The following is a 25,433-nucleotide window of genomic DNA, read 5'->3' as shown; positions in this document are numbered from 1 at the left end:
CAGGGAACAGAAGACACGGCAGATGGTACATCCCGCACTTCTACTTCAGGGGACTGGTCAATCCAGACCAGAACAGAATCAGGAACATAATTACACAGCGCTGGGCGCAGCAGCCTAAGTGGCTCAGTCCCAGTCCCCCTCCCCCTGGGGTTGTCCTTCCGCGACACCTCCAGGTCATTGAAGTGGAAGTTGGCCATCATGTCTCGCATGGCCAGCATCAACCGGTTCAAGCCTTGGTTGTGGTTCAGACCCCCAGGCACTCCTTCCACTGGCCTCTCCCCCTGCAGCAGCGAGACATGTCTGAGCAGGGCCTCTCTGTGCTGGGACTGGGGACCTGGGGCCCAAGCAGGGAGATGCGTCATCAAGCCCGGGGTGGCCTGCACCCCAGCACGGGACCTGGACCCTCCTCAGGTCCCTGTCAAGGACATGAAGCTCTGAAAAACCAAAGGCACATGTCTACCCAGGCCAGTGCGAGGCAGGGGGCCGAGCAGCCCTGCGGCTCCCAGGAGCTGTCGGCCCCGCTCCTGCACTGCCCAGCATGGTGCTGACGTTGGACATCTGCATGCAGACGACTGGCTTGAACCACTCAGCACAGAAGCTGAGACGTGCCCAACCTACCTCCACAGTGTAATTTGGCAACAGTGACCGGAAGAAGAGGGCAACCATGTTTCCATGGCTGACAGGACTTAACCTGAAACAGGAAGTCAAGAGAAGTCATAAAACAAAGCTAGACTCCCCTTGACTCCTTCCAACGCAGGTCAGGGTCCAGCTTGGGGAGGGGCCATGGACACCCAAGGACAACTGGGAAGGAAAGGAAGGGGCCCGGGGGTGGCTCTTCAAGGAGCCTAGTCTGTGAAATGACCACAGCCAGGCTGTCCTCTGCCATGGACAGGCCTTGTTTCCAAGAAGAACTGCACTCTCACTGGGCGTGGTGGCCATGCCTGTGCCAGCAACTTGGGAAGCTGAGGTAGGCGGATCATGAGTTCAAAGCCAACCTGGGTAAATCAGCAAGATGGCTCCAACATTTAAAAAAGTGCTGGGGCTGCAGCTCAGGGGTAGAGCACCCAGGTTCAATCTCCAGCACCACAAAACAGAAAAGGGCCGCAGGTGCACACTTCCTTCAGCACAAGGCCAGCAGAGAACAGAGCCACAGGCAGGGGACGCCACGGCCACTGTCTGCTGGATGCCAGGGCCACACCCATGCTCTGAGGAGGATAAAGCCCATGTGGGCAGAGAGCAGAGCAAGGTGCCTCTGTACCGCTGACTAATGACCTCCTCCTGAGCTACTGGGGAGCTTGACACAATGGGCTTCACTGTGAACACACAGTCCCATTATAACTTCTACAAAGTTGGTGGGGAAAGGTGGGGATGGAAGGCAGCCTGCCTTAAAAGGGAGGGCCGCCAGCAGCTCTGGGGCTTACCCCAGACAAGCAGCTCCTCAGCATATTTTTCCCCTGCCAGGATGGAACCCAGGTCACACATACTAGGCAAGTGCTCTGCCACTGAGCTAAATCCTGGCCCTTTTGATTTTGAGAAAGGGTCTTGCTAAGCTGTTGGCCTTGAACTTGTGATCCTCCTGGTCTCAGCCCTGAGTGTGGCCCTAACACCAGAAGTAAAGGTGAAAGGGCTCTGTTGGCTCTGAAAGCTGCCCACACTCCGGGGCCAGCCTGGAGGCGGGCTCTGATGTGTTTCTTTGTCACTTTCTGTCCCACCAACCCACTCTCCTTGCCCAGCCTCACGGGCCTTCTTGCTGCCTTCCTGCTGCTCTGGGTATCTCTCGGTGCACTTTGAACCTTACCCTTATCTCTAGGTTCTACAATTCTCATCTGTTCCTACCACGGCAGCTGACCACAGGCAGAGTGGCTTCTTATTCTGCTTCCCACTGCGTTTCTAGTACCTGCTACAAAATCTGGAAAGAAACGCTCAGAGTTGGGTGGATATGTGCAAAGGCAGCTGTGTCCTGAGTGTCACTGCTGCTCCCTCTTCCCTGTGGCTGACCGCTGGCCTTCTGGGCTGCCTTCGGTGGGCATCGAGCCCCGGGGAGCCCTGAGGCACTGACCTGGGTCTGCACAAGCACAGTGGGGGTGAGGGCATTACCTCTCTGGTCTGACGTAGGAGTAGATGGTGTCCAGGGGAGGCAGAGGGTCAAACCCCATCACAGACTGTGTGGTCACATCCTTTAGAAAGGGGAGAAACAGTGATGCTAGAGCCTTCTGGGGCAGGTCACTCAACAGAGAAGGGGAATGGGCTTGGCTTTCTGCCCCTGGACAGAGGCATGGTGGGAAAGGTCAGGCACACAGGAAGTGCCCACGCATGCCATGATCAAACTCACTGTGGTGCCCAAGCCACACAGCACGGGCTGAACCACAAGTCACACAAAGCTGGCACAGTCCTGTCCGGCCTCTCTACCCTCTCCCGCCAGCACCATGCTGTCACTACTCATCAGAACAAGCCTTCCTGGCCAGAAGAGGTTGGCAGTGCTGTCCTGAGGATCAGCAGAGCAGCTTAGGTAAATTAGTGGTGTCGAGGGCCCCAAGGGACCCCCTGTCCTGGCCGCCCTGACCTGCCTCTTCCTACAGACCTGTGGTGCCCTTGAGGTTTCCCCACAGCAGCAGCCTGCTCTCAGCAGTGTTGCATGCAGGCCTGGCCACCAGCAAGGCACGTGGGGCCAAGACTATGGGTCCAGCTGCTCCTGGATTGACCAGCACCCCAGTAGGCTGAGGGAAGGTACATATATCCCCTTTGGCCTCACCCACCATCCTGCCTGTGGGCTGCCAGGAGCAGGAGGGGAACGGTCACACAGCCCACCATTACGCCATCCTCCTTACTGGGGGAAGCGCAGCAACAGCCTCCCTGATCTCCGAGAGGATCACATGGCGATGGATCTTCCTGGGTGCATGCTGGTAGAGCATCTTCCACCTGAGGCCAGGGCAAACAGCAACAGATTAACCATTGCTCACCCTGCAAACTGCTAAGCCCTTCCTCCCTGGCAGGTCTCCATCTTCTAAGGATCTCCAGCTTCACCCCCAGATGGCCAAGCAGTCAGTCCATGGTGTGCTGAGTGAGTCTCTGAAGGACCCCAGTGTCACTAGAGCTGAGGCATGGGGCCTGCCCCTGCTGGACAGGGTGGGGCAGAGAAGCTGCACAGGGAGCAGAACGTGCTCCTGCCCATTAAAACATCCCCTCTAGTGTGGAGAACAGATGAGTGCACAGTGAATACTGGCTGTGAGGGCCAGGGTTCCAGGGCCCCCACTCTCCCATCATTTCTTCAATTTTACTTAAACAGCAGAGGGCTTCCTCTGGGCAGTTAGGGGAGACTCCTGGCCAGCACAGACCACAGAGTCCTCACTGTACTACCCAGCCTGGCCACAGCAGTCCCAGACCACAATGCTAACAGGGCCAAAGGCCAGACCATGGGTGGGAGTGGGCCAGGGCTGCTGCTTGCTGCTATCTCTGCCAGCAGGTGTGAGCCTGGCACCTGCTATAGCAGATGTGAGAACCAGACGCACAGCAGTAGGCAGGACAGAATATGGGCAGACCCATGCCACACCTTCAATCCCACCTGGACAGTGGCAGCAGCCTTGGGGTCTACATGCTCACCCACAGGAGAGCAGGGCTATGCCAGCGGCAGAAGACATGAAACCACTCTGGCCCACAGCATCTAACATCAGAGGGTGCCCAGAGAGGGCAGGAGGGGCTGACCTGCATGAATACCCAGCATCTCACCTGTTCACACAAGCCTCCACAGCGGGGTCCCCAGCATCCACTGCCTGAAGAACCTGGCGAACATTTTCCTCCAGCCAGCTCATGGTGGCAGGCTATTTCCAGAGGAAGTGAGACCTCCCGAGGTACAGACTCACCAGCTGGGTAGGGCAGGGGGGTGGCTGTGGGAGCAAGACCTGGGTCAGGGATGGGGGGCTGGCTCTGGGAGCAAGGCCAGGGTCAGGGATGGGGGGCTGGCTGGAGCACAGCCAAGGTCAGGGATGGGATGCTGGGTGTGGGAAAAAGGCCATGGTCAGGGCAGGGGACTGGCTGTGGGAGCAAGACCTGGGTGAGGGATGGGAGCTGGGTGGAGCAAGGCCAAGGTCAGAGATGGGGAGCTGGGTGTGGGAGCAAGGCCTGGGTCAGGGATGGGGAGCTGGGTGGAGCAAGGCCTGGATCAGGGATGAAAGACTGGTTGTAGAGGAAGGCCAGGGTCAGGGATGGAGAGTTGGGTGGAGCAAGGCCTGGGTCAGGGATGGGGGACTTGCTCTGGGAATAAGGCCTGGGTCAGGGATGGGGAGCAGGGTGGAGCAAGGCCAAGGTCAGGGATGGGGAGCTGGCTGTGGGAATAAGGCCAGGGTCAGGGATAAGAAGCTGGCTGTGGGAGCAAGGCCAGGGTCAGGGATAAGAAGCTGGCTGTGGGAGCAAGGCCAGGGTCAGGGATGGGGGACTGGCTGTGGGAGCAAGGCCAGGGTCAGGGATGAAGGACTGGCTGTGGGAACAAGTCCTGGGTCAGGGATAGGGAGCTGAGTGGAGCAAGGACAAGGTCAGGGATGGGGAGCTGGGAGGAGAAAGGCCAAGGTCAGGGATGGGGAGCTGGGTGGAGCAAGGCCAGGGTCAGGGATGGGGAGCTGGCTGTGGAATAAGGCCAGGGTCAGGGCAGGGGCCTGGCTGTGGGAGCAAGGCCTGGATCAGGGATGGGGGGCTGGGTAAAGCAAGGCCAAGGTCAGGGATGGGGAGCTGGCTGTGGGAGCAAAGCCAGGGTCAGGGATGGGGGACTGGGTGGAGCAAGGCCAAAGTCAGGGATGGGGAGCTGGGAGTGGGAACTAGGCCATGGTCAGGGCAGAGGACTGGCTGGGGGAGCAAGACCAGGGTCAGAGATGGGCGTTGGGTGGAGCAAAACCAAGGTCAGGGATGGGGAGCTGGGTGTGGGAGCAAGGCCTGGGTCAGGGATGGGGACCTGGGTGAGCAAGGCCTGGGTCAGGAATGGGAGACTGGCTGTGGGAGCAAGGCCAGGGTCAGGGATGAAGAGCTGGGTGGAGCAAGGCCGGGGTCAGGGATGGGGGATTGGCTGTGGGAAAAAGGCCTGGGTCAGGGATGAGGAGCTGCATGGAGCAAGACCAAGGTCAGGGATGGGAAACTGGGTGGAGCAAGGCCAGGGTCAGGAATGGGGAGCTGGCTGTGGGAATAAGGCCAGGGTCAGGGCAGGGGGCTGGTTGTGGGAGCAAGGCCTGTGTCAGGGATGGGGAGCTGGGTGGAGCAAGGCCAAGGTCAGGGATGGGGAGCTAGGTGGAGCAAGACCTGTGTCAGGGATGGGGAGCTGGGTGGAACAAGGCCAGATTCAGGGATAGGAAGCTGGCTGTGGGAGCAAGCCTGGGTCAGGAATGGGGAGCTGGGTAGAGCAAGGCCTGGGTCAGGGATGGGGAGCTGGGTAGAGCAAGGCCTGGGTCAGGGATGGGGAGCTGGGTAGAGCAAGGCCTGGGTCAGGGATTGGGAGCTGGCTGTGGAACAAGGCCTGGGTCAGGAATGGGGGGCTGGCTGTGGAGCAAGGCCTGGGTCAGGGATGGAGGGCTGGCTGTGGGAGCAAGGCTTGGGTCAGGGATGGGGAGCTGGGTGGAGCAAGGCCTGGGTCAGGGATGGGGACCTGGGTGAGCAAGGCCTGGGTCAGGAATGGGAGACTGGCTATGGGAGCAAGACCTGGGTCAGGGATGGGGAGCTGGGTGGAGCAAGGCCTGGGTCAGGGATGGGGGATGGCTATGGGAGCAAGACCTGGGTCAGGGATGGGGAGCTGGTGGAGCAAGGCCAGGGTCAGGGATGGGGTACTGGCTGTGGGAGCAGGCCAGATTCAGGGATGGGGGACTGGCTTTGGGAGCAAGGCCAGGGTCTGGGTTGGGGAGCTGGGTGGAGCAAGGCCAAGGTCAGGGATGGGGAGCTGGCTATAGGAGTAAGGCCTGGGTCAGGGTTGGGGCTCTGGGTGGAGCCAGGCCCGCCTCAGGGATGGGGGACTGGCTGTGGGAGCAAGGCCAGGGTCAGGGATGGAGAGCTGGGTGGACAAAGGCCTGGATCAGGGATGGAGGGCTGGCTGTGGGATCAAGGCCTGGGTCAGGGATGGGGAACTGTGTGGAGCAAGGCCAAGGTCAGAGATGGGGGGCTGGCATTGGGAGCAAGCCTGTGTCAGGGATGGGGAGCTGGGTGGAGCAAGGCCTGGGTCAGGGATGGGGGGCTGGCTCTGGGAGAAATACCTGGGTCAGGCATGGGGAGCTGGGTGGAGAAAGGACTGTGTCAGGGATGGAGAGCTGGGTGGAGCAAGGCCTGGGTCAGGGATGGGGGACTGGCTGTGGGATCAAGGCCTGGGTCAGGGATGGGGAGCTGGGTGGAGCAAGGCCAAGGTTAGGGATGGGTAGCTGGCTGTGGGAGCCAGACCTGGGTCAGAGATGGGGAGCTAGGTGGAGCAAGGCCTGGGTCAGGGATGGGGGGCTGGGTGGAGTAAGGCCAAGGTCAGGGATGAGAAGCTGGGTGTTGGAACTAGGCCATGGTCACGGCAGGGGACTGGCTGTGGGAGCAAGACCTGGGACAGGGATGGGAGTTGGGTAGAGCAAGGCCAAGGTCAGGGATGGGGAGCTGGCTGTGGGAGCAAGGCCTGGGTCAGGGATGGGGAGCTTGGTAGAGCAAAGGCTGGGTCAGAAATAGGGGACTGGCTTGGTAACAAGGCTTGAGTCAGGGATGAGGAGGTAGTTGGAGAAAGGCCAAGGTCAGGGATGGGGAGCTGGGTGGATCAAGGCCAGGGTCAGGGTGGGGAGCTGGCTGTGGGAGCAAGCCTGGATCAGAGATGTGGAGCTGGGTGGAGCAAGGCCTGGGTCAGGGATGGGGGACTGGCTGTGGGAACAAGGCCTGGGTCAGGGATGAGGAGCTAGGTGGAGTAAGGCCAAGGTCAGGGATGGGGAGCTGGGTGGATCAAGACCTGGGTCAGAGATGGGAAGCTGGTTGGAGCAAGGCCTGGGTCAGGGAATGGGAGCTGGCTGTGGAGCAAGGTGTGGATCAGGGATGGGGGGCTGGCTGTGGAGCAAGTCCTGGGTCAGGGATGGGGGGCTGGCTGTGGAGCAAGTCCTGGGTCAGGGATTGGGGGCTGGCTGTGGGATCAAGGCCTGGGTCAGGGATGCGGTGCTGGGTGGAGCAAAGCCAAGGTCAGAGATGGGGGGCTGGCTTTGGGAGCAAGCCTGTGTCAGGGATGGGGAGCTGGGTGCAGCAAGACCTGAGTAAGGGTTGGGGGTTAGCTGTGGGAGCAATACCTGGGTAAGGGATGGGGAGCTGGGTGGAGCAATTCAAGGTCAGGGATGTGGAGCTTGCTGTGGGAGCAAGGTCTGGGTCAGGGATCGGGGGCTGGGTGTGGGAATAAGTCCAGGGTCAGGGATGGGGAGCTGGGTGGAGCCAGGCTTGGGTCAGGGATGGGGGACTGGCTGTGGGAGAAAGGCCAGGTTCAGGGATGGAGAGCTGGGTGGAGCAAGGCCTTGGTCAGGGATGGGTGACTGGCTGTGGGACCAAGGCCTGGGTCCGGGATGGGGAGCTGGGTGGAGCAAGTCCAATGCCAGGGATGGGGAGTTAGGTGGAGCAAGGCCAGGGTCTGTGATGGGGCGCTGGCTGTGGGAATAAGGCCAGGGTCCGGGAAGGGGGCTGGCTGTGGGAGCAAGGCCTGGGTCAGGGATCGGGAGTTGGGCAGAGCAACGCCAAGATCAGGGATGGGGAGCTGGGTGGATCAAAGCCTGGGTAATAGATGGGGACCTGGTTGGAGCAAGGCCAGGGTCAGGGATGGGGAGCTGGCTGTGGAGCAAGCCCTTGGTTAGGGATGGCTGGCTGGCTGTGGTGCAAGGAGCAAGATCTGGGTCAGGGATGGGGAGCTGGCTGTGGAGCAAGCCCTTGGTTAGGGATGGCTGGTTGGCTGTGGTGCAAGGACTGGGTCTGGGATGGGGCGCTGGCTGTGGGAGCAAGCCTGGTTCAGGGATGGGGAGCTGGGTGGAGCAAGGCCTGGGTCAGGGATGGGGGGCTGGCTATGGGAGCAAGACCTGGGTCAGGGATGGGGAGCTGGGTGGAGCATGTCCAAGGTCAGGGATAGGGAGCTGGCTGTGGGAGGAAGGCCAGAGTTATGGATGGGGAGCTGGGTGTAGCATGTCCTAGGTCAGGGATAGGGAGCTGGCTGTGGGAGGAAGGCCAGAGTTATGGATGGGGAGCTGGGTGTAGCAAGGCCAAGGTCACGGATGGGGCGCTGGCTGTTGAGCAAGACCTGGGTCAGGGATGGGGAGCTGGGTGGAGCAAGGCCAAGGTCAGGGATGGGGAGCTGGCTGTGGGAGCAAGGCCAGGGTCAGGGATCGGGAGCTGGTCGGAGCAAGGCCTGGGTCAGGGATGGGGGACTGGCTGTGCGAGGAAGACCAGGGTCAGGGATGGGGGACTGGGTGGAGCAAGGCCAAGGTCAGGGATGGGAAGCTGGGTACAGCAAGGCCAGTGTAAGGGCAGGGGGCTAGCTGTGGGAGCAAAGCCAACGTCAGGGATAGGGAGCTGGCTGTGGGAGCAACATCAGGGTGCAGGATGAGGGTTGGCTTTGGGAGCAATGCCTGCGCCATGGTGGGGCCTGACTGTGGGAGCAAAGCCTGTGAGCAGACCCACCAGCAGGACCTTCTGGAGCAAAAAGAGGCTGTCTCTCAGCTACTGATGGACAGTCCACCTCCTGAAGGGAGGGCATACAGGTCTGTAACTTTGAATTGGTGCTGTCTGCGCTCCTCAGCTGACTGAGTTGCTCAGTGTACATGTGTGTCTGCAGAGAGCAAGTGCAGAGGACGAAGGCTGCCTAGGGGTCGGGGATTCTGGGGTGGACCCCCATAACATGTTTTTCTTTCATTTATGTTTTCTTTTTATTTCTGGTACTGGGGATTGAACCCAGGGGTACTCTACCACTAAGCCACATCCCCAGCCTTTTTATTTTTCATATCTTATATATATTTTTAGTTCTAAATGGACACAATATCTTTATTTTATTATTATTTTTATGTGGTACTGAGGATCAAACCCAGTGCCTCACAAGTTCAAGGCAAGTGCTCCACCACTGAACCACAACTGCAGCCCCCTTTATTTTTCCTTTGAGATAGGGTCTCGCTGAGTTGTTGAGGCTGGATCCCCCTCCTCAGCCTCCAGCATTGCTGGCATCATAGGCTGTGCCACTACACCTGGCTGTCTCCTCTGTATTTTTATGAGAAACATGAAAAAGGTGATATGTGCCAATGCAGAATGTGGAACATACCAGCAACGAGAGACCCTCTGCCCACAGCCAGTGCCTGTGGGTCATGCTGTCTGACCTTAAGCCCTGCTGCCCACTCCTGTCAAAAGGCATCAGGTGAACCTCATGTATTAGGCCAGAGGCCATTTACTTAACCCACCAGTGTTTCTCTTCAGACGTAAGGTGACCCATATGTGGACACAGACTCCAGGCCTTCCTTAGGGGACAGTAACCAACATCCCCAGGGGTTTCCTGTCTCCGAGATTGCCACCAGGCTGAAGAAGGTTTCCAGGAGACAGAGCCACACACACACCCTGACCCTGCGGAGCAGAGCGTACCTGCCACCCCTCCACTGCCCTGAAGGTAAGCGAGGGCCCCCAGGAGTCGACGAGGATGCCCACCAGGTGTTATCCCAGCAGGGCACCAAGGCTCTACCTTATCTCAGCATCTGGTCCAAAGAAGCGGTGATTGGAGACAGTGGCATCGGGCCACACACTGCAGTACTCGAGCAAGAGCATGAGGACTGCAGGAGGAAGCAGAGGCTCAGGTGCTCAGTGGCCAGGACAAGGACCCGGGGCCCTGTGGGCCCTGATCACAGACACGACTGGAGTCATGACGTCACAGAGGCTGCAAGGCCATGGGGTCCTTGAGTCTGACCAGCGTTCTGAGCTGCTGCAGGGGGAGTGGCTGAGGATGGGGGTCCACAAAGGATGAGCAGGTACCTCTCTGCACCCTGGAGGCAGACCCTTGTCCTCCAAGTGCCCTTCCACATCTCAGGGAGACTTGCCATCACCCTTCAAGCATGAGCAACAGACCCTAGGACAGACTGATGGGAGTGGGTCGGCCAGTGCCCTGGAGGAGGTGACCCCACAGGGCCCCAGGGTAAGGACAGTGGCCAACACATGGTCACGGGCTCTGGGTGTCCAGTCCCCTGGGTCAGGGCCTCTCCAGCTCTAGTACTGTCCCCATGCAGTACTCTCTGGCTGAGTAGGCAGGGCTTCCCTACACTGCCCACATGCTGAGACCCTGCCGGAGGCAGCTGCTGGGAAAGCCGGCCTACCAACTGCCTCCCAGGGACAAGCCGCAGTAGGGTCTCTCCTGAGGGATAGCCATGGCAGCTCTGTTATTCAACGTGGGCCCCATGTCCCTGTGTCCCCCACCTTGGCTGGCCTACCGAGGGCTCCCAGTTGCATCGAACCCAAGGGGGACAGAGGTGGCTGCTGGGATGATGGGCTGAGCCCTGAGTTGGTGAGCTGGCTCTTCTGACAGGGAGCTCTGGACACTGCAGGTGGGTCTGCCTGTGCTTGTGTCCACCCAGTGCTGGGGCCTCTCCATGGCTTCATCAGAGCCAACAAAGCAGTGCTGACTCTGGGACTTCCCCTCAGAGGGGCAGTCACCGATTGTGTGCACACCTCTGTCACAAACACTCCTACCCTCAAGCACAAGGACGGCCTCCTCTAGAGGGTCCCTTCCTGCATGCTTGTGGAGAAGGTTCGCCACCCGCCGCCTGAGTAGGCAGCAGGCCCCTGGACCTGCCCTGGGTGCAGATAGAGGCCTAGTGTGGCGGGGGGGCATCCTGGAAATGCAGGGCCGTACCACACACTGCCTCTGGATCAGGTCCAGGTCCTGCTCAACCCTCTGCTGCTGTTTCTCTCCCTAACACTAAACACCAATGTGCATACCCTGTATCTCTCTCCTGCCCTGTAACTAACAGCAAAGTTAGTGGACATACAGTTTGTCCCTCACCCAAAGCCCCCTCCCACCTGGCTGGCATGCAGTTGGCCCGCTGAGGTGAATAATCAGCTAACTGCAACATCAGCAGTTTTTAGGCTGGCTGGAGAACACATCTTTCTTTAAGCACCAGGGAGGGCTGGGATCAGGTCTCCACCCTCAGGAAGAACCACTGCACAGGCCAGCGTGGTACCTACCTCCAGGGCACATGGTGAGTGCCTGCTGGATCAGGAGGGAGGCCTTCTCTCTGGCAAAGCTGAGCTCATGCTGGGTGAGGTCTGTCTGCTGACTCAACAGGAAATATGCCAATGGAACCTAGAAGGCAAAATTTGGGAGCTGCAACAGGTTCCGATGAGCCTACAAGGGAGCAAGAGGCCAGGTGAGGGGCCTGCCCTCTGTGAGGACCAGGTGCACCACAGTGAGCTGACAAAGCGGGCCACCCCCACACCTGAATGGAGGACTTGCTCTACCTGGGGGTCTTCAATGTGCAGAAGGGCAACGTCAGTGGGAAAAGAGCTCTGTTGAGCCCCTCAGGCTCAGCACTGTGGGGGACAGGAGCGACTCCCTCTCCCCACACAGCAGAGTCCAGAGTTAACGCAGCCAAGCTATGACTGCCCCCACCTAGAGGGGCCACCACCCTCTTCAAACATTTCCCCGCCTTTTTTTGTGTGCGATGTAACAGACATGATCTACTCCATGCTTTTCCATTAACAGGGAATGCTCGTCTCCACAGAGTTCTGTAATCTTATAAACCACCACAAACATTCTTCTGTGGCTGGTTCTGGGGACCCCGTGGGTTTCTTATAGCCATTCTCCTGAGCTCCTGGAATCTCTGTAAACTAGATCCCTGGAAGTGAGACTTCTTAGCCAACTGTATAAAGAGTTATGTGATTTTTAAATGATTTACCTGTTTTTCATTACTTATTTTTTATGAAAAATGTATTTCTTTATTCACGAAAAATATGTGCTGTGAAAGGTTCAAGCAGAAAAGTAGAACAAGTACAGGCTCCTCCCCCTCCTCCCCTCCTAGGCCTGAGCCCCCTCTGGACAAGCTCTGTTCAGCTGTTTGTCCCATTCAGTTTGCAGCAGCTACACTAAAGCAAGAGGTGAGACTGATCTTCACACGTGGAGCCTGACCCAGCACACCTATACTGCTGCTTCGACTTGTGTGCAAACCTCACCTGTAGCAAGATAGTGCATGCTCTATAGCACTCAGTGGAGCCCAAGACAAACCCCACTCTCCTGGGTCTGGGGCCCCAGGATGGCAGGTGGCATTTATGTGCAACTCTGACCTGGAACATGTAACCAATCGTGACTACCCAGACTGTCGTCCCCACACTCAGGACCTAGGGTCCCTGTCAGCCCTGCATCACAACTTCCCTCACTGAGTGGCTGTCCCTTTCTGTGCCTAGCATGCCCAGCTCTGTGGTCTGCCTGATTGTCCATTACTAAGCACCATCTCTACACGCACACTCAATGCAGTTGTGTGCTCATCTTGGGGATCGATGCAAGGCTGCTTCCCTCTGGGAAGACCTGATTCTGCTCAACAGCAGAGATGAGGAAGACTAAAGGGCAGGAGGTCCCTGGAACCCACCTTGGCTCTGCTTCATGGACTCACCATGGCTACTAGTCACACTGCAAGTGCACACCTACCTCCCACTCCTGGAAGAGGCGGATCAAGTACTCATAGTTCCAGGCCCGCAAGGCCAGGTGGTCGACAAGCAGCAGCATGCACAGCGGGTCCTCGTGTGGCTCAAGGCTTCGCAGGCAGCACAGTGAGGGAAGAGCAAAGAGAGCAGGGAAACTGTCAGGGCCCAGGGTCTCTGCAGCCCAGAAGCCCCTGCCATGAGGACTGGCAGGAGTGGATCCCTGGTGGACACTCACCTCAGGATGAGCTTGCAGAACTCCAGTGCGGTGCGCGGGCAGCCACGCTTCTCCAGGAAGCTCATCTGCTTGTAGAGGGCCAGGTAGAAGCTCCTACATCCAAAAAGATCCATGTGAGTTCAAGTGGCAGCAAACAGCAGAGCAGCCTCTGAGAGCCACCTGGCTCCACGCCAGTGTCCAGGTCATCATACGAGTCTGTGAATGCCTTTTGTGTCTGGGGAGAAGCTTTGTGTGTGCCTGAAGAGCTGAACACACACAAATGTACTGAAAGTATTTAAAAAATTTTTGTTGTTGGGGCTGGGATTGTGGCTCAGCTGTAGAGCGCTCGGCTAGCACAGGCGGGACCCGGGTTTGATCCTCAGCACCACATTAAAAAAGGCACTGTGTTGTGTCCATCTACACCTAAAAAATAAATATTTTAAAAAAGGGTTTAAAAAAATTTTGTTGTTGTTGTAGATGGACAGAATATTTTTTATTTTATTTATTTTTATGTGGTGCTGCTGAAGATCAAACCAGTGCTTCTCATGTGCTAGGCAAGAGCTCTGCCACTGAGCTACAGCCTCAGCTCCCTGAAAACCAAGCTTTTTGAAATCATTATCTTGCTTTTGGTTTGCTACTTGTTATTCAAGGGAAATGAGCTAAAAACAGTTATAATTATGATCTTAATTTACCTTCAAATTTCAATGGTGCTACTGTTGCATACATAAAGCTATGTGACTTTAGTCATCCTGTAGACTTATTTTTAGAACTGAGAGTTTACTAGAAAAAGAAACCAGTGGAGAAAGTCTAGACAGAGTGCCTGGTGCAGTCACGTTGCTGCACTGAGACAGGGCATGGTGGCCATAAGGTGGGGGCCATGCCACAGCCAAGCAGCGCTGCCCAGAGCAGCAAGAATACACACAGGACAGCAGGAAGACTGCTGCGGTCATGCAGGCTTGCCTCGGGGCTGATGCCAGAGGTGTTCAGCACAGAAATGTCATAAAGCAGAGCATAGACCCAGGTCTGCTCTGTCAGGCTGAATCTGACTTAAGCATCACTGATTTAAGAATCAAGACACAGGCCTGTGAGGCCTGCAGAAGTATCCCAGGCCCACAGGGAGGGCTGCCTTCAGGAGAGGCAGCTCACTTGTTCTCAGGTCTGTGGTAGTCCAGCCGGCATGTCCCACTGGTGAGACTGAACAGGGGGTGGAAGGCACACTCCATGCTGTACAGCACTCGCTCTGTGGGCAGCAACACAGAGGCAGGAGTCAGCCACAGTAGGCACCTGCAACTCCCAAGACCCCAAACAAGCGAAGCACTGGAAAGAAGGGGTCACAGAATTGGGACCCTGCAATGGGACCTCCTAGGTTTCCCTGGTGCCATGGCATTAATTGCAGCCACAGAACATGTGAGCCTGAATGAGAAACACGCTCGACACCATGATGTGCCACTGCCACATGTCCTGTTCATGCCCAGTCCCCAGGTGATGCAAACATGGCCCAGACACCCAGAGTAGCGTGCACGCACACACGGAAGAGCAACCAGAACCACCACTGATGACGGATTCGCCAACCACGTCTGTCCAAAGGGGGAGTACTATCCAGCCAAGAGCACACGCAAACCTGGGTCACACCACACATGGGGCACACAACCATGGGCAGAGACCACGCACAGTGCTTCCACTGAATGGCTCCCCACACAGGTAGGGCCACGGAGAGTCTGACCAGAAGTCAGGGGTTCTGGGGCCTGTGGGAAGATAGAAGATGGCAGGCTGTTTTCCTGGAATGGACTGCAGTGATGGCTGCCCAGTTCCAGGACACACTAAACCAGGCATGACACACCTTCCACAAAGTGCTACATGAAAACGTCCTGCCACCTGCATCTGCTCTAGTGGCAAGAACAGGCAGGCTGCACTGCCTACTGGGTCTCACCTATGAGGTCTCGTGCCATCTCCTGATCCTCTTGAAAGCGGTAGGCATCACTGAGCTGCAGGAGTGAGTCCACATGGTAGGGGCTTATCTGGAGCAGAATCTACCAGAAAAGAAGGGCAGCTCTGGAGGAAGGTCACAGGCAGGGACCCAAAGGACACCCCTGCAGTCCCCCAGGACCTGTGCACACCAGGAGAGATAATCACCAGGTGACAAACGAAATTCCCTTTGGACTCCAGGTGTGCACTGCTATTACCCAGCCAAGGCCTGGACCTGGCTCCAGGTGAAAACTGGGGAAACTGCCTGCTCAGTGGGGCTGTATTTGCTCCCAGGTCTCAGGACAGAGGACTGAAAGCAAGCAGGTTCCTGCCCCCCCTACGTGGGGGACATGGGGCCAGCAGGATCTACATGCTCCCCCTACCTCCCCAGTGAGGCCCAAGACAGAGGCAGCACCTGGGAAGGACCATAGTGCCACTACACGCAGCTCCCAGCAGGAGAGCACCTGAGTGCCAAGTCTTCACAGTGCCCCTCGGGTCCGGGGGCCCCACTGCCAAGGGAGCAGCTGCCCGGGCACTCACCCTCCACCCACTGGCAGCTGTGGGGCCCACATACCACAAGGTTGTTTGGCTCCATGGACTCCACGGCCACCAGGAACTTGTGCTGTGCCTGCTGGTACTCCTCACTGTGTTCAAACGCAAAGAAGGAAAGCCCTTTTTTCGATTCCAACAGCCACATAGACAGACCTGGCAGGTGAGAATGCACAGAGAGGGTGTGCTGGATGCCAGGACATGGCGCCTCTACAGAGCACAGTAGCCCCAAAAGTCTCCCTTGTGCTGTTCTCAGAAAGGACTCTGTGATACCAACCCACTCGATCTGAGGGGTCTCACAGGTCACCCAGGCCTGGGGCTGGGCTGCCTCTGGGCCAGAGGCTGACGTCCGGGGACTCTCTCAGAACACCTGGGCCTGCTTCCCACTGCTTCCTTGGGCTGTCCCTGGAGCTGGCCTCCGTCTGCTTTCCACAAAGACTCACTTCTCTATAGAATTCAGATGAGCTCTGGGAACGGATGGAGCCGAATTCGCCCAGGACAACAAACCTCAGGGATGGGAGCATGGAGGTCCATCTGGGTGCCCGATCACATCTGGTTGGGACCAGCAGCCAGGGTGGCTGTGAGGGGCTGGGGCAGGAGGCGAGCAGTGGGCACAGGGCCAGGTCAGAGGCCTTGGCCATGTGTAACCCCTGACCAAATATGGTTCTGCTCCTTTTGTGTTACTGTGTGGAGGGACCATTTCCTCTGGTTAACCTGAAAAACTCAGTCTGCTAAGACAACCGCTAAATGGCCAATGGTTCTCATGGGCTTCCCCTGAGCTACTCCATCCTGAGAGCCCAGCCCAAGGTCCAAGTCCTGCAGACTGAGACAATGAGCCCCTACCTCTACCATGTTCGGGTTCCTTTGCTAGAAGGGCAAGAGACCTGGTGGGAAGAGAAGATACATGAGAGGCATCAGGGTTGATCCTACAAGTACAGGTCCCGAACTCCCAGGTGATCCTCACTGGGAGTCTAAGGGGATTCTTCTAGAATCCCCAACCCCACAGGCACAGCAGGTGAGGTGCGTTGGTTACCACCCTCCACACATGTCCTCTACACACTCATGACCTCTTCTACAGTATGTGCCCCATCAACCTGCAGAGGGCTGTCTGGATGCTTCTCTCTGCTGTGTAGCCGATGCCCAGAAAGGGCATTCACTTCCTACCCTGCACCTTCTGCATGGCTGTTTTCTTTAAACGTAAAACTATCATACATTATTGATTTTTTAAAATATTTTTAGTTGTAGATGGACACAATACCTTTATATTGCTTATTTAGTTTTATGTGGTGTTAGGAATCGAACCCAAGGCCTCATACATGCTAGGCAAGCGCTCTACCACTGAGCTACAACCCCAGCCCCCAAATTATCATAATGTGAAAACAAACTCAAGGGCTGAGGATGCAGCTCAGCAGCAGAGCCCAGCCTGGCATGTGTGGCTTGGAGGGCTCAGGCTCAGTGCCAGCACACACACACACACACAAAAAAAAACACTTAAAAATGCAAGCGTCTGTTCAGCTGCTTCCTGTAGCATGGCACCCAGAGGACGAGGCAGACGGCAAGGAAGTTGAGAGCTTCTGCACAGGTCAGGCCAGCTGGGGACATACAGGCTGCTGCACCCTCAGGAACACCATACTTCACACGCAGCTGCACATGGTGCTGCAAGACCCACCCGGAAGGCACTGAGGCCAGCGTGCCAGCCCCCTGCTGCAGGAGTGACAGACTCACCTGGCTTGCTGTACCGCGGCCAGGTGCTCTTGGGGGTCGTCAGCCACGTGCACTTGGGTTATATATGCTGCCTCTGTCGCGGCCTGGGGAGGAGGAGACAGGCACAGCTTTACCTCCACGGGCCAGGGGCCAGGCTGGCCGCCCAATCCCTCCAGCTCTCCCTGGAGGCAGAGCAGTGGGCAGGGGGCACACAGGGAGGGAGAGCAAAGCACTGCTGCGTGAAGAGGGGACCCCAGCTGCGACCTGTGCAAGCAGCTTCCATCAGGTCCATGGGAACAGGGAGGCCAATAGTCCAGGACGAAGGCAAGAGGGACAAAAAGGAAACAAAAGTGAAACCCTAGAACATGGTGCAGAGCAGGAGCTCAGGGCCACTGAAATTCCCTGAGCAAATGAGCTGCTTCCTATGGGACAGACTGCACAGGAGGAATGCCTGGCCGTGGTCAGAGGCAAATTAGGGAAGTGGACCTCTGACCCAGACCCCAGCAATATGACTCGAATCTTTGAAAAGGAAAACATGGAAACAATGAGAAAAACTGAGGAGGAAATTGGCATATTTCTGCAAGGAAGAAGACCGAGAGCAGAGTGTTGAGGGTCCTCAGGCACCCAGCTCCCTGGGACTCTTGTGTGAGCGACAAGTTGAGGGTACCAGGCCCCCTTTGGGCAAGAGTTCTTAGCTGCTGTTAGGGGGTCTGGCTCCCTTGCCAGGTGGCATCTTAGCCAGGCCTGGAAGGGCTGCACCCTGAGCTGAGTGATGGGATGTGGATGTGTGTAGACCAATCTCTAGGCTTTTCAACAGTGCCCTATTTCACTAAAACAAAACAAGGAATAAGGAGCTGGACTACCCGGAACAGGACAAAACAGTATCTTTCTTTTCTCAAAAAGAGACATTAAAACTGTATGAGAAGAACAAATACACAAAAAGAAAAGCATGGCCAGAGGCTGAGAGGCACAACATGGCACAACTCTGCACACGCAGCAAGCAGTGGAAAGGAAACCACCGGTGCCTGGAAGTCTACAGCATCCTGGGCACCGCCAGGTCTGTCTGAGGTGAGCTTCCAGCCAGAAGTCTAGGGGAGGAGGCAGCCCTGACAGATGCTGGAGGGAGGGTCAGGAGGAGCGACACAGGGGGTGTGGAGACAGCACAGACAGGGGGAAGGGAGCAGACCCCATCTGTCTCAGGAGGAAGTCAGATTCCCCCCAAAGATCAGTGCACAGCTATATGGAAACCCTGAATGGTCACCAGGAGGGAGGAACATAAAGGAGCTAAGGTTTGGTCTCTGAACAACAGGACAAGGGTGGGGGACCAAGAAGGAGGGAACCACAGCCTTTCACTGGACATACTTCAGTAGGACTTAAATTTTTGAAGAAACAAACAACAAAAAAGTGTGCTACTATAAAGGTAGTAAGTGAGCTGACCTGGTTACAGACCTGTGGTCCTGGCTGCCTGGGAGGCTGAGGGGGAGGCCCATGCAGACTCATGAGTGTGCAATCAGTCTGGGAAGCACAGAGGGCCTCACCTCAAAAATAGATACATAAAACTGAAATATGTGCAGGGGGCAGCTCAGAGGTGTGTGGCTCGGAGGTGTGTGGCTGTGGGTTCACTCCCTAGCACCATAAAAACTAAAAAACAAATGTAATTATTAACTAATGACTGATAATAACTATAATTTACAAAAATAAGATGATGCAAAAATGTAACACAGGGGCAGGCAGACAGAGCTGGGCTGAGTGGCAGAACTCAGCCTGAGCAGCGACGGTAGTGGCTCATGTAAGTGCTTTTCACAAATAACCCAAAACACAGAGAAGTCAGAAACCCATGAGTCCCCAAACACTTAAAAACAAAAATACAAGGCAAAAACTGTTAAACACAAGGAAAGTGGGAACAAACGAAGTCTGAAAATAATCCTTGGCCCACTCATGACCCAACAGACACCAGTCAGACAAGGGCGCCACGTGCACACCTCACGCAGTTTCAAGGCACTGTGTGGTCGAGGATGTAGCTGAGGACGACCGAGTGCAGGTGGGCCTTGGCGGTACCGTTCCTGGGAGGGCAGCTGGGCAAGGCGCAGGTACTCGAGGAAACCCACAGTGGGCCACTTCTCGGAGGGCTGCATGGATGCAGGGGCCTGCAGCCAAGGTGTGGACATGCCTATCCTTGGCCTAACAAAGAACCCTGTGCATCAGGCACAGAAGACACCTGGGACTCCGACATGCCAAAGCCAGCACAGCTTCCTCGAGAGGCGTGCAGAAAGGCCTGGGGACATGGCCACAGGTGATCAGAATAAGAGGGGAACATTTCTACACTGCTTCAGAGCTTTAACAAAAAGCATTCAGCGCTATAATCAGAAAACACATACTTAAAAAGACACAAGCTTCCGGATGTTTCGGTACGGAGATGGAGAGTGGAATTCCCACCTCCTACAGAAAGTCCCAGGATGGGCCCTGACTTCCCCTGGAAAAGCCAAGGGACACTCCACTGCCTGCTCACCATCAGCTGACACTGCAGAAGCTGACTAGCCAGAAATGAGTTAGGTGACATAAAACTGATCTCAGAACCCAAACTTTTTGTCATTTTTCCTGCTGGTGGAGAAACAAAATGGATCTGGCTAAAATTTCAGGATTCAAAGTTTAACAGCTTGTAGGACCTTTTTAAAAATATGGGGTGCACAGTTGAGAAGGTGTGAAACAGCCTGGCCTCCTGGCATCTCAGTCACCTGCCCAGGCCCTGGAAGGGCTCCATCTGTCCAGTGTGGCTTTCAGTACTCTCCCCCAGGGTTTTCAATGGCTCCCCCACCCATAAGAAATGAAAGCAGGTAAAAACACCTTGAGAATGCAGCTGCTGTGGGCCTTACCTTTGCTCCCCCAGGACCGCTCGAGCACCAAAATACCGTTTCAGTTCTGTGTCGGATTCAAGTGTCTAGAATGTGGGAAATGTGAGGAAGAAAAATTAAGTCAGGCTTTCCTACAAGGACCCGAAATTGCAGAAAGCTAAGTAAGAGTGCAGCCAAAGAACAATGATTTTGGGCTTGAAAGGTGATTTCTAGGCCTGCTTTCTTTAAATCTGCCACCTGCAATAGGACCTGACCACTACTGGCCCCTTGGGGCACTCAAGGGACACAGTGGGTCACTGCTAGGAGAGAACCTGGGGTAGGTCTCCCCTGTGGGTCCAGTGTTCATCTGCCATGCTTCGTACAGGGAGCATGCACACTGACATGGACTGGAGGGCCTCAACGATACAGGCAGCTTGCTTGTCAAAGCTGGCAAAGATCAGGTTTCATTAAGCACCCACCAGACCAAGAGATGGGTGATCGTTCAAGGGTGACACTACACTGGTACAGCTAAAAACGCCTCATGAGACATACAAAGGCAAGCTGTTTGGAAGTCCTGAGCTGGGCATGATGGTGTCACACCGGTGTCTACTCAGAGGCCAAGGCAGGAGGACTCCTTGTTAGAGGCTGGTCTCAGCTACTTAGCAAGCCCTAAACAAGCTAACAATACCCAGTCTCAAAATCAAAAATAAAAAGGAGCCAGGTACAGTGATGCTCGGGTATAATCCTAGCATCCAGGAAGATTGAAAATTTGAGGACCGCCTCAGCAAATTAGTGAGGCCCTAAGCAACTTGGTGAGATCCTGCCTCAAAAAAATAAAAAGGGCTGGGGATATGGCTCAATGGTAAAGCACCCCTGGATTCAATTCTCAGTACCAAAAAAAAGTCCTTTGAAACACAGATGTCTTTTCCTTACTTCTTTCTCCTTTTTTCTACTTCCTAAATGTTTAATAATGCACTCTTAACACTTCTAAATAAATAAAGACAGCAAACTGTCCTCTTTCTAAATCACTCCTCCCCATCAAAATCAGAGGCCGAGGCCATACCTGTGCTCCACATACAGGACATGCTTCCTGGAGCTCAGTGGTGGGGGACCCGGGCGGCTGAGCCCACTGCCATCCTCAATCCTCTCCAAGATGCAGTCGATATCCTCCATCCCACTTTCCTAAAAGCCCAGAAGGAACTGTTAATAGCCACACTGGCTTCACTCCAAGTGCTCTGACAACCAATAACAAGGAGTTACTTTGAAAAGTTATTTGGTATGTACTTTCTAAAAGATGATCTAACTCAGAAGGAGGAGATGTATTATAGGAGGAAGCTCAGAACCATCACTAATCCAGAAGGCCCTGGGAACCATCGGGCCAGAGAGCCACACTTCATGTCTCACAGGTGAGCTCACATCCTCAGTTGAATGGAACTGGGACCTGTGACTCCAACTGAACAGCAACAAAGCTACCACCTCTCTTCAGGACGAACAATGAGACAAGGAGGATCAAGGCAAGAACGGAAACATTCTCACTGAGGGGGATCTGGTCTGTGGGCTTCCACACCCAGCACCCCTCGTGCACTGGCGGGATGAAGGCTGGGTGAACAGCAACAGGGAGCAGGGCTGGGAAGGGACTCTCCCTGCAGAGGGCAGCTGGGACACAGAGACTAGGAGTAGGCCATGACTACCAAGGAACAAAGGGACAAATCACAAGCAAAACTGTAGGTGACTCTTCTTTATCCTTGACCTCTTAGATAGTTATACTCCTGACAGGAAAAAATGAAGACATCAAATAAAATGGTCTTCTCCCAGCACCACCGTGAGGGACACGGCCCAAGGGGCACAGAGGGATTGGGCAGGGGCCAGTCAAGTCTGGTCACATACTGAGGCTTCTCCTGCACTGTTTTTCTTATTTTTCTGCTTCTTTTTCTTCTTCTGGAGTTTTCCACTTGCATTAGACTAATAAAAATAAGATGTTTTAATCAATGGAGAGAGAAGCAAAATCTTAAAAACTGAGAATCAAAGCAGCAAACCAGCACCACTTGGAGCACCTGCGGCCCCTCACATCCTTCTGCAGCAGGACCCTGCCCGTACCCTCTGCTGTCAGTGTGGCCTCTCTCTCCCACCCTGCCCTGCTGCAGAGCTGGTCCAGGCTGCCAGGGGCTCCCACCTGCTCCTGACTGGGCCAGCTCCTCTGGGCAGCGAGAAGCTCCTCAGTGACGCTTCACCAGAAGTGGTTGCTCCCAGAAGGCACAGAGCTGCCTGGAGCACAGTGGGCAGCAGGCAGGGCAGGGACCTGCATGCAGTACCCCTGGGGCCGCCACTGATCTCAAGGACTTTAGCACAAACTTCATCAGGGTTCCTACGGAATCAGCCAAAGCAAATTCAGAAAATTGAACTGCCTTGAACTTTGGTCCTCCTGCCTCACCTGGGATTACAGGTGTAGCCCTCACATTTGAAAATAAATGTTAATTTTTTATACATTTATTTTGTTTATTTGTTTTTATGTGGTGCTGAGAATTGAATACAGGGCCTCACATGTGCTAGATAAGCTCTCTACTGCTGAGCCACAACCCAGCCCATAATTTTTTTTTTAATACTTCAGCAGCTAAGGTCTCCCTAAAGGCAGGAGACCCCTCCTATCTTGGTTTTGATGTGAGCTAGTATACCACCCCAGGGAGAGTAGAGAAGAGACCCGTCCCACCGGAGTGTCAGGGTAGGGGAGCTAATATAATGCTGCAGCCAGGGTAGTTGGGACTTGCTCCTCCAAGAAGAAGACTACTTCCACCTAGGTGTCTGTGTGTGTGGGGGGGACTCCCAAACAGCTGCATCCAGGGTAGTAGAAAATCGCCCCTCCAGAAGGGAGACCACTTTCACCTGGTTGTCAGGGGAAGCTTGTAGCCAGCCCCAGCCAGGGTAGAGGGGACTCTCCCCTCCAGGCAAGAGACCTCTCCCACCTTGGTATGGGGGGAGTTCATATACCTCTGAAACCAGGGTAGAGGGGATTCTCTCCTCCCAGGCGAAAGACCCCTCCAACCAGGGTGTCTTGGGGAATGCTTGTCTCCGTAGCCAGGGTAGAGGGGACTCGCCTCTCCAGGCTGGAGACCTCTCCCACCTCCGTGTCTGGGGAGAGCTCCTATACCATAGCTGGGGTAGAGGAGACTCACCCCTAAAAACAGGAGACCCCTCCATCCTTGGTATGGGGGGGCTAGTATACCGCCCCAGCCAAGGTAGAGAAGACTCATCCCTCCAGGCGGGAGACCCCTCCCACAAGTATGTCAGGGTAGGGGAACTCATGTACTGCTGCAGGCAGGGTAGAGGGGACTCGCCTCTCCAGGAGGGACATGCCTCCCAACTGTTTTTGGGGGGAGCTTATATACCGCCTTAGCCAGGGAATAGGGAACTTGCCCCTCCAAGCGGGAGGCACCTCCCACCTGGGTGTCTGGTGGAGCTTGTATATCTCCCCAGCTATGATAGAGGAGACTTGCTGCTTCAGGCTGGAGACCCTTCACCTCTGTTTGTCAGGGGGAGCTCTTATACCACCACAGCCATGGTAGAGGGGACTCGCCCTTCCAGGGGGGAGACCCCTCCCACTACCTGGGTGTTGAGGGAGGAGCTCCTATTCCTCTGCAACCAGGGTGGAGGGAACTCGCCCCTTCAGGAGGGAGACCCCTCCCACCTGGTGTCAGGGGACGCTCTTATATTGTCACAGTCAGGGTAGAAGTGATTCGCCCCTCCAGGCGTGAGACCCCTTATACCTGGGTATCCAGGAGAGCTCCAAAACCACCAAAGGCCGGGTAGAGAGTACTTTACCCTCTAGACTCCTCAAACCTGGTTGTCATGGGAGCTCCTATACCACAGCAGCCCAGGGTAGAGGGGATTCGCCCCTCCATGTGGGAGACCCCTCCCACCTGGGTATGCATGGAAGCTCCTATAACACCATAGCCATGGTAGAGGGGACTCACCCCTCCATGCAGGAGACCCCTCCCACCTGGGTATCTGGGAGAGCTTGTATCCACCGCAGCCAGTGTAGAGCGGACTTGCCCCTCCAAGTGGAAGACCCATTTCACCTGGGTGTCAGGGGGAGCTCATATACCGCTGCAGTCAGGGTAGAGGAGAGTTGCTCCTCCAGGCCAGAGACCACTCACACCTGGGTGTTGGGGGTTAGGTATAAAGTTGCAGCCAGGGTAGCAGGGACTGGCCCCTCCAGGAGGGAGACCCCTTTCACCTGGTTTTCAGGTGGAGCTCTAATCCTGCCACAGCCAGGGTAGAACAGACTCTCCCCTCTAGGCAAGACCCCTCCCACTTGGGTGTGGGGAGGGGCCACATATAAAGCTGCAGCAAGGGTAGCAGGGACTCGCCCCTCAAGGCAGGACACCCCTTTCACCTGGGTGTCTGGGGGAAATCATATATCTCTACAGCCAGGATAGAGGGGACTTGCCTCTCCAGGTGGGAGGACCCTCCCAACCTGGTATCTGAGGGAGCTAGTATGATGCCCCAACCAGGGTACAGGGGAGACTCGCACCTTCAGGCGGGAGACCCTTCCCACCTGGGTGTCCAGGGGAGCTCATATACCACCACAGCCAGGGTAGCAGGGACTCGCCCCTCCAGGCAGGAGTCCCTTTCCACCTGGGTATTAAGGGAAACTTCTATACTGCTGCAGGCTGTGTAGAGGGGACTCTAGCTCCAGGCTAGAGACTCCTCACACTTGGTTGTCATGGGAGCTCCTACATTGCAGCAGCCAGGGTACAGTGGACACGCCCCTCCAGGTAGCTGACCCCTCCTATCTGGCTATGAGGGGGCTGCTCTTATACTTCTGCAGACAAGATAGCGGGGACTCGCCTCACTAGGCAGGAGATCTCACAACCTTGTCGTCAGGGGAGCCCATATACAGCTTCGGGCAGGGTAGAGGGGACTTACCACTCCAGGTGGGAGACCCCTCCCACCTGTGTTTCTAGGGGAGCTTGTATACCGCCTTAGCCAGGCATAAGGGGACTTGCCCCTCCAGGCGGGAGACACCTACCACCTGGATGTCTGGGGGAACCTGTATATCTCTGAAGCCAGGGTAGAGGGGAATCTCTGCTCCAGGAGGAAGACACTTCCCAACTGGGTGTCAGGGGGAGGTCCTATGTTACCACAGACAGGGGGTCCTATATCACCACCTCCAGGGGGGAGACCACTCCCATCAGGGTGTATGTGTGGGGGGAGCTTGTATACCACCTTAGCCAGGGTAGAGACTATTTGCCCCTCCAGGCGGGATACCTCTCTCACCTGTGTGTTGGGGCGAGCTCATATACCACCGCAGCCAGTGTAGAGGGTACTTGCCCCTCCTGGCAGTAGACCCCTCCCACCATGGTGCCAGGGGGAGCTTGCATACAGCCACAGCCAGGGTAGAGGGGACTCCCTCTTCCATGCAGGAGACCACTCCCACCTGGGTGTCTGTGGGAGCTCATACACTGCCATATCCAGAGAAAGGGGACTAGCTCCTCCAGACAACATAGCTCTCCCACCTAGGTTTCCCAGATTGTATTCTGCCTTAG

The 25,433-nt window shown here is 55.9% G+C and overlaps 1 pseudogene across 1 annotated transcript; it reads right to left on the bottom strand.

Annotated features, from left to right (window-relative positions):
• Positions 1–21: 21 nt before the first annotated feature.
• Positions 22–22,117, bottom strand: LOC144374700 (ribosome quality control complex subunit TCF25-like; annotated as a pseudogene). The gene is made up of 18 exons (XR_013434038.1): positions 22,064–22,117; positions 21,778–21,852; positions 20,954–21,072; positions 19,933–19,997; positions 17,081–17,163; positions 15,381–15,511; positions 14,772–14,871; positions 13,988–14,081; positions 12,863–12,955; positions 12,632–12,737; positions 11,176–11,335; positions 9,683–9,770; positions 7,235–7,256; positions 3,727–3,863; positions 2,829–2,919; positions 2,098–2,177; positions 619–691; positions 22–281 (listed from the first exon to the last, which is right to left on the bottom strand). The product of XR_013434038.1 is annotated as a ribosome quality control complex subunit TCF25-like (transcript).
• Positions 22,118–25,433: the final 3,316 nt, after the last annotated feature.

Source organism: Ictidomys tridecemlineatus, unplaced genomic scaffold (assembly GCF_052094955.1).
Source record: "Ictidomys tridecemlineatus isolate mIctTri1 unplaced genomic scaffold, mIctTri1.hap1 Scaffold_827, whole genome shotgun sequence".
Taxonomy (NCBI): domain Eukaryota; kingdom Metazoa; phylum Chordata; class Mammalia; order Rodentia; family Sciuridae; genus Ictidomys; species Ictidomys tridecemlineatus.
Note: the sequence above shows the minus strand (reverse complement) of the source record. Positions and strands in the feature narration are given on the sequence as shown.